This window comes from Passer montanus, unplaced genomic scaffold, assembly GCF_014805655.1.
Source record: "Passer montanus isolate IOZ18808 unplaced genomic scaffold, ASM1480565v1 scaffold12, whole genome shotgun sequence".
Lineage (NCBI taxonomy): Eukaryota > Metazoa > Chordata > Aves > Passeriformes > Passeridae > Passer > Passer montanus.
Window position 1 is genome coordinate 12,300,245 of NW_024358722.1, and position 9,003 is coordinate 12,309,247.

A 9,003-nucleotide genomic window follows, 5' to 3' on the forward strand; every position below is an offset into this window, starting at 1 on the left:
AATTTTAAGCCTCATTCTGAGTTCCATATTTTTCTAATCAGAATAACTAACTTTCCATCTTCATTGGTGCTTTATGGAAAAATTCCAGGGACTAAAAGTACAGCAGGAAGACACATTACTCCAGTCTTGTGCACCTAGACAAAGACTCCAAGATCAGAAAGCATTATGTGTAATGAAGTCTGAATACCCCATCTTAATTTTTCCATATAGTATTTTTAACTCTGTTGAGTCTACAACAGTTCTTATTTTTGACGTTGTTCAGTTTTGATTTAAATGCTTTGCATGATTTCAGGTCCACTACAGTTGTACATAAATTGTTCTAGAGTTCAGATACTGTGAAAAGACTGACATTGAATTTGTTTAGCTTTGTCCTTTGGCTGTTGGCTCAGGTTACTCACTTTTTAGTCTGGGTTATAGACATTTATACTATATTAGATCTTCTATCCTGTTTGTAGAAAGCCCAAACATAGGACAACCACCTTGTTCTCTTCTTTCATGAGCTAAAGAGATTCTACATACAAAACCCAAAACAGCCATTGGAGTGCTTCATTCCTTCACATTAAAGAGCCACAGTAGTAGCTCCACTTACATTAACACCAAAGCCACTCTCTGTCTTTACTTCACTCAGATTTGTGGTTTACTTCTCTTGTCTGAAGAATGACTGAATCTTTTGGCAAAGCATCTTCAACCACCCACTTCTGTGCCATCCCTGGATTTTTTCATTTGGGTCATAAATTATGTAACTCCCTGGTTGCCTCATGAGTGTGCTCTCACGTTGTATTGTGAGTGAGGCAGAGGAGGAGATGGACCCAAACCCAAGCAGCAAAGACAAGGCTGACCTAGGAGAGCTGATAATTCTTACATCCACGTGCCTATAACTGTGACAAATTGTTTTGGTTGGGGTTTTATCCCTCTAGTTGTAACATCATTATGAAAAAAATACCAGTTTATTCTCCTATTCCCGTTCTTGCCAGAGGTGTTAAGTATCCAAAAACCAGACTACTGATAGTCTGACTGTAAAGCCAGCTCCAGCAACAGCAAGGTAGGCTGTGTTGACAGGAGTTTAGCAGATACGGCCAGAGTGTATTAGTGAATTATTCAGTGTCGCCACCATTATTTCCTGCTGATTTTCATAGATTCACTGACAGAGGAAGTGATAGTTTGTATACTGAGATCAAGAGATCCCTTGGATTCTTGAAAACAACCTGTGACTGACATAACTGCAATGAGTTCTTGTTTGCTTGAATGGACTGATTTGCTGTTGGTAGCTGACAGCGAGGCAATTATATGAAAATTGGAACTGTTACATCATAAGGAATTGGCTGTTTGTACACATCCAGTTGTTTGAAGAAGCAGGACTGGAAGAGTGATAAAGAGAAAGCTGATGTTTGCACAAGTTAGTAGGGGGAAAATAATCACTGTAAGTGTGAAAGAACAAAGTTCATTGCATAAGACAGGCAAGTGTCTGGAGAAACTAATACTCATCCAGTTAGATGCTTAGAAGAAAGAGCAGGGCCTGGGAGGCCCATGCTGCACCTTTGTATCAGACTCACATCTATATACTCCTATTTTTTTCCCCTCTGTGCAATGGGACAGTTGTCCATGCTTGCCAATTCATTCTGCTTAAGAGAGGGTGTGAATTTGCAGGCTGTTCCTGATTCTTCTCTTTGTGGACACTCTTCTTCCACCTGTTTTGATTTAACCCAATCAACTCCTGAAAATAGGTCAGTTTTGAGATGACACAGTATGGAGATCCATCGGAATGAGGTTTTCTTGTTTCAGAATAAGCCTGAATAAGTTTCAGGGTTTGCACTGGGTTGCTCAGAAACAGCTATTCTGAAAGAACAGCTATTCAAACAGCCCTACAGTAACTCCACTACGGAGGTGAATCTTGAAGAAAGTAACGCGAGAGTGCTGGGGGAGTGGTACAACATTAAAGTAAGGATATTCTCAAGCATGAAGGCAGCAGGAGAAAAACTGTCAATGAAAATTAATTTCTTAACTTCCTCATCTCGGCACCCCAGCTGTACCCGTTAGAAAGCATGACACAGAGAAGGGCTCTGGTTTTGAGTCACACAGCCTGTGGTTTGGCTGCCGATGTGTTTCTGCCCATCCAGGGCTGAAGGGACCCCTGCTGCTGCTCCTGCTTCCTGGTGGCAGAGCCCTCCTCACCGCTCTGCCGAGCGAGAAAGAACTGCACTGCCTATGGGTTTGTACAAAGCCCTGCTGCTCTGTTTTCCTGCCGTATGCGGCCCATGGAACCGCGAATATTCCCGCTCCTGGCCCCAGAGGGTCTGTGGGGCTGTGCCTGCATCCCTGCGCCTCCACCTCTGCGGGCACAGCCCTGCCCCGCAGCCGCCACCCGCTGCTGTCCCCGCTGCTGCCCCTGGGTCCCCTCCTGTGCTCACACAGCTGAAGTGCTCAAAAAGCCATCTTCTGGCCGTGCTTTTATGGGCTTGCTGTGTACCCAGCAGGGACACCACCTTGGGCCACCCTTACCACAGGGCGTGCGTGCAGCCTGCCTCTCATCTTCTCCCTGGGAGGCGGAGAAGAGTGAGTTTTAAATACAATGGTGCGAGTTCAATGCTGCTAAGCAGAGCCTGTCTGATTGCAGATGCAGCTGGAGCTCCTGGCTTAGTCCTGGCACAAGCAAGTTAAGGACAAAAGGTCTTCACTCCTCTTATGCAAAGAGACAATTTCTGTGGCAGCTGAGGGCAGCATTAGTATTCATGCCTTGGCTGGTTTGGCAGCAAGGCAGCTAACTTGATATTAACTGTGGTACAATGACTGGGGTTTATGGGCTGTTTCTTAATATATACCACAGGTAGCCAACCAAATGTTTCTTAATCCTATTTTCCTTGGGGTACCTGCTGCTCCAACAATGGCCTTGGGTTTTTCTTGCAATTGTGGTGGTTTTTTAAGAGTCACAGGCAAGTTCCCTACTTGGCTCATTTATTGTCGTGTTGTAATTTTGTGTTGGTTTATTTTCCAGATGACCAAAGTTCCTCTTAAACTCAAGTCATCTGTGTTTACAAATATTTTATTGTGTAATATACTAAAGCTTTTTCCCAGCATTTGAACTGGACCCTAGATTTGCTGCTAAGACATCTCCACATTGTATGCACTAGAAATGTGTTACCCTGAATGAGTAATGGAAATTATTTCTGCTCCAGGAAGCAAAATGATGCTAAGAGAAAGAGAGAAGAGGGTTTATATGGAAACAAGAGTATATCCTCTTTGCTCAGGCCTGCTGAAATGCTCTCTCCCCTGCCCCCTTGTCGTGTATCTCACCACAGCACAAGGGTGTGCCAGAACATGTTCCCACAACCTTTCAACCCATTCAGCACAGCCTGCAACTTTCCTGGCTATTTTTGTGTACTCCACTCAATGATTAAGTGCCCAGGACTGTGATAATACATCCTTTCAGCACTGGCAACCAACAAAATGCAGTCTCAGCTGCTCACAAACAGCTTTTCCAGTTCTTCTTCCTTATAAAAAATGGATTATTGATAGATTATCCTTCTGATCATAAGAGTGTAAACTTGGAGATGTGTTCTTCCTGGCAAGGACTTCAGCTCTTAGTAATCAAGGATTATTCTTGTTGATAGTAGGGGTTCTGCATCTAACTGAAGCCCCTTGCAGGCTGCCTTTGCCTGCTACAAACAAAGTGTCTCATCTGCAGCTGAAGATTAACCACGTCTGGGTCAAAACAGGGCAGCTATTCGATTTTACAAAGTGTAGCACACAGTGGTTTCCTGAACACCTCTGGTTGTTTAGTGGTATTTCAGCTTTTCTTCAGCTTCTCAGCCTATTTACCAAACAGGCTATAACCCTGCTGATGATTTATCCTCGGTAGAAAAGCCCCTTCTCTCTCTGACATCTGAGTTTTTCCACTGCTTAGCCACACTTGGGTGCTGTGAACAAGATTAATTCAATCTCACATTGACCAGGTGAAAGGGTTTACCATAATTCACTGTGGTACATTGTTCTTGTCAACACCAGAACAGAGTCTTGTGGTCTGGGTCGGGGTGCAGTGATACCACCTCAATAAACTATTTCAGTTGCTCCTTCAGGATCAGCTGACAGAGACCAAGGCACAGCACATCCATTGCAGCTGACTGACAGCTTGCTGGCAGCTCACAACTCAAATCACGCCTGCTTCACATTATAACCTGGTGAACTAATAAAAATAAAACAACAAAATGGAGCTCTACCACTGAGCAAAGTAGGGGAGCATCAGCCACTGCAATGTGGGCAGGATGTGACAAAGTCAGACATCGGAGCTTTTGGTTCCAGCTTCCCACTCACCCTCAGGAGTGCCTGAACCCTTGAGGAGCCTCCATTGCCTGAGCTTCCAGGCAGGCTCTGTAGCAATGTTTGAAGGAGTTTGTCTTCCAAGGACCTCTGGCACAGTGAACATTTCAACATAAAGCTTGACTCACTAAACAGAGCAGGGGTTAAGTGTAGGGATCCACACTGAGGATCTGGCCCTGCACATACCTGCAGAGATGGGTGATTTTTGATGCCAAGGTCACCTGCTGGGATCAGGGTAAGGCAGAAGAAGAAAACATTCCCCTGATGTGCTGTCTCTGATTCTACAAGACATATCCTCTGAGCACCACATGGCAGCCAGAGGAAAGAAGCAGAAAAGGAGGCTGTTTTGGGACCTGTCAGCCATGGCCAATAGGAGTTATGCAGGCAAAGGGCCAGACTCCCACAGATATAAATCAGTCAGGCTCCACTGACATCACAGCTCTGCTTGTTCACGCTAAGGGAAGGTGTTGCTCACTGTATTTCAGGTGTTAGATTCTAATTTATACTCACTCTCTATCCCACTACAATGTAAATCACATTCATTGGCAGGGTCTTGGCTGAAGAGGCTGCTGCATTATACCTCTGGTTTCATTCTAAAAAGTAAAAGCAAAACCTTAGCTTAGCCCTTCCAAACTATGGTATGAAAATGCATGCCAAAACTGTGCTGTAAAAATATTTTGAATGTTAAAAATAGAGTGGCATTTGAATAGCTGTTGAAAGGGGAAGCAGTCCCAACTAAACCTGGCACGACCAAAGCTGTTTATTTTCCCTACACTTACTTCCAAGCAGGTTCCAGCACACAGGGATATCATTTCCTCATAGGGTCTTTGTATCCCAGGTATCACTGGTGGCAGCTCCCAGTGTAACTGTAGCTGGCTTCCCACTGCTGTCACCTGCCTTCCTGGCCTGGCATCCAGTCTGGGCATTGTCGTCATCAAACTGGAAACTTTTTCACCACAGGAAACTATGAAGCTTGAGTTAATGAGAACAAAAATCTCACTTAGGGAAAGACTAGCATCTTCAAATTTTAGCCTCTGAAACTCCCCTATGCTATTTTAAAGGCAGAACCTACGAATTTATCAAATCATCAGACAGATCAATGCATGCAAACACTGTCTGCTTTCTCAGTGCCCTGTGCTGTGTGCTTGCACATTGCTCATTTTCCACACTGAAGTCATGCTGTGCTAAATCAAACATTCATATGTAAGACTCTGCAGCATCCCATCCATGGCAAAATAATGATACCTTAGAAGCATACTTTCCCAGCTCAACTCTTAAGTACCAATGTATTTTTATGCAGTCAATATTCATCTTTAAATATAAGAGACCTACAGAACTTCTTATGAATCTTTTGAAGGGCCAGGACATGGGGCAAGTGGAAGTGCCACACTATGGAGAGGGGAACTCATATCAAGAAGAGTGATGAAGTCAATACTTTATTAAGCCTACGGATAGACAAAAAAGCAGTAGATAAATAATCACATGTAATTCTTGTCCAATTTAGGCTTCAAACCATCATTAGCAAGAAAGTGCTGCCAGTAGAATTGTGAATATCTTCTGTGATATTTTACATGACCATATTTGTGTGTGTTTCCTAACAAAATCTCCTCTGCATCACACTGCAACAGTCAGCTTCACACTTTTTCAGGGCAAAAAGCTTCACCTTTGTTCTTTCTTGCCAGTATGCCTCACTTAAATTGTGCCTGGGTTTTTGATGACTGCCTGAGGTGCTTTCTCTGTATGCTAGAAGAATAATTTCAAAAGGCTTATTTGTTCTAAAGTGCACCAGAGGAATGCAGGGAAGTGCACTGGTGAGGGAAAAGATAAACAGAGCAAACAAAAAGAGCAGTTTAATCTTGCTCAGCTGTATCTCAGCTGCACTTCTACTTTCTCTGGGCAGTTTTGACACAATCATGATGCAAGCGGATGGCAAGGAAGTGAAATTTGCAGTAGCACCCAGCCCCACCTTGAAACAAGACTGAAACAACCACAGAAAAGGAAAGCCTCACTCACCAAGCCATAACACAGAACAAAAATTTGCTCTACTATGGTTGCAATTTGTTAGTCTCTTACATTTCTGTATCTATAGTGTGTAGCAGGAAGCTATCAACTGCATTATCACAGATAGTGGGTTTTGCTTAGCAAGGCTGCAGATGAGTCATTAGATCCCCCAGCACAAGTTCTGTGTGCTGTTTCATGCCAGGCACACCCTGACGAGCCAGGGCAGCAGGGTGGCCATACCCCTGGGGATGCCCACAGGACAAGAGGCTGGAGCTGAACCCTGTTCGTGCTGGCAGCAAGCTCTCTGCAGGTTGTTTGACATTTTTCTCTTTGTTTCTCTTCCTTTGTAAAGCTATTCCTCTCTATTTCATCTGATGCTGTTGGCATCTCCCACTGCAAAGCGTTTTAAAATCATTGCGTGGAAGGACATCTATGGAGATGCACTTTACAGCTCCAGGGTAACTGGTGGAATGAGGAGAAAGCACATTGCCCCCCCCCAGATCCACAGAGCTAATGTAATTACAGGCTTTCTGGCTCACAGCTGGGGAAAAAAAAAGGCTTCATGGTGAACTCTCCTTCTTTCTGGCATCTCATTGTGGAAAAGGGTGGGAAAACCTAGGAAAGGATCACTACAGTAGGGCTGTGAAATAATATTTAAATTAATATCCTAAAGCAATAAAAGGAATTTGCTTCACAGGACAATTTCTTTATGGTGGACATTTTATTATACTGGTTCAGTTTGCTGAAGCCTCCAGAAAATGTCATGTGGTCCAAATGAGTAAGTATTTAATCAGTAAAAAGCCCTCCTCACTCTTTGCATGTTGTTGCAGTGATGCCATAAGCCACCCAAAAAAGCAATCTTGGGCCAGGGAATCCCTCTCCACAGCCCTTGTCCACAGCAAGACCTGTGTCCTGTTCCCAGGAGGCTGCCTGGCTCCAGCAGGGTCCCTGGGGCTGCACTGCTGAGCCTGCACCTTGGGCTTGGCTTTTAGTCTCAGTGCTATTTACCAGAACCTACCCTTGGACCAAAGCAGGTTTCCCTCCTCCACTGCAGCGACTTGGAAAAACATGGACTTATTTCAGATAAAGCCCCAAGAGGTGAATGATTTGAGGTGCGTCACAGCTGATTAACAAAAATCCTCAGTAAGAATAAGCCTCCCCTTTGAGCTACTTTGAAATAACCTTTAGCACAAATGTCTCTCCAGGCTCAGGACAGCTGAATGCAAAACAGACAGGTCCCAAGAGCTCAAAGAGTTCTCCCCCACACTCTTATACTTCCTCTTTATCTTTTTGCCATGATGCATTTACATTTAAAAGTAATAAATGGGCAAAAATTACACCTTGTGGGAAGTTTATCTCTGTTTACATGATCTGCCTTCTTTTTTTAGCAGGATGCTTCCTGTATTCTCAGGGAAGTCAGTCACTGTTTCTGGTAAACTACATTCCCAGAAGAGAAGGGAGCGCAGGATGGGCAGTTTCTGTATAAGTAGCAAAGTAGCCCCTGACAACACAGGGGTTCAAAGGGAATATTTTTTTTTTCATGCAGTGTAGCTATGATATTTTCTGAAAAATCCTTTTGCCAGGATTTTTCTCCTGAGGATCCTCAGGAAAGAAAAGCAAACAATAACAATCTGCTGCTGTGGAATGCAACAGGTGCATCTTCCATTGGTCCATGTGGATTGTTTTCAATTGATGACCAATCACAGCCACCCGTGTTGAGGCTGTGAGCAGTCACAAGATTTTGTTATGCATTCTATTCTTGTTCTTTCAAGCCTTCTGATGATCTTTTCTCTCTATTCTTTTAGTATAGTTTTAAGGTAGTATTTTAATATAATATATATCATAATATAATAAACCAGCCTTCTAAGAATACGGAGTCAAACCTCACGTCTCCACACTTGGAGAGTTCCCAGCAATGCAGGAATCCCCCTCTCTTCAGGCCTCCTGAGATGCTGGAAGGGTGAGCACAGCATCTCTTGTTGCAAACCCTGCCTCAGAGATGCAGCAGCTGAGCTCAAGCGTCAGGGTGAAAGGAAGGTCACAACCACAGTCCTGTGCCACTTTCAGCTGCAGAGAGAGGCCCTTGGGCCAGCTCTCCTCCGCCTTTTTGGAGGCAAAGGTCGGGGCACTGCCCTCCTGCCCCCAGAGACACCTAGGGAGAGAGGAGGGAAAGCCTGGGGAGCAGCAATGCCTAAGGCCCTGCACAGCCCCGTGTGCCATTTGGGTTCAGCATCTCCAGATGCAGGTGGGAGAGCAGAGGACATCCCTCCTTCCTCCATCTCCCAGCACCACCATGGGTCATTTGGCTCCTCAGTGTCCAGGACCTGGCTGGAGACCTTCTGCCCACAGCGCTGGCAGAGGCTGTGGTCATTCTTTCCATGCGATAAATATGGTAACAGAGTTTGCACAAGGTCAGAGCTGGGAATAAATTCCATTGCTCAAATAGGAGAGAGCTAAGTTTCATTCACTTGCCCCTGTTCCAGCTCCGTGTCAACGCTGTTTGTTAAGGGTGACCTATTACAGGTGACCTACAGGCTGCTCTGGAAACCAAATTCACTTTTTATCTCTCCTCCAAGCTGGCAAAAGCCCCTCAGTAGAGGCAGTGACCGAGCACACTGGATGTGTTTGCTCTGAGCCGGGCTGGGGGTCCTGCACAGGCTGCTCCTTTGGGCACCACCACGGACACAG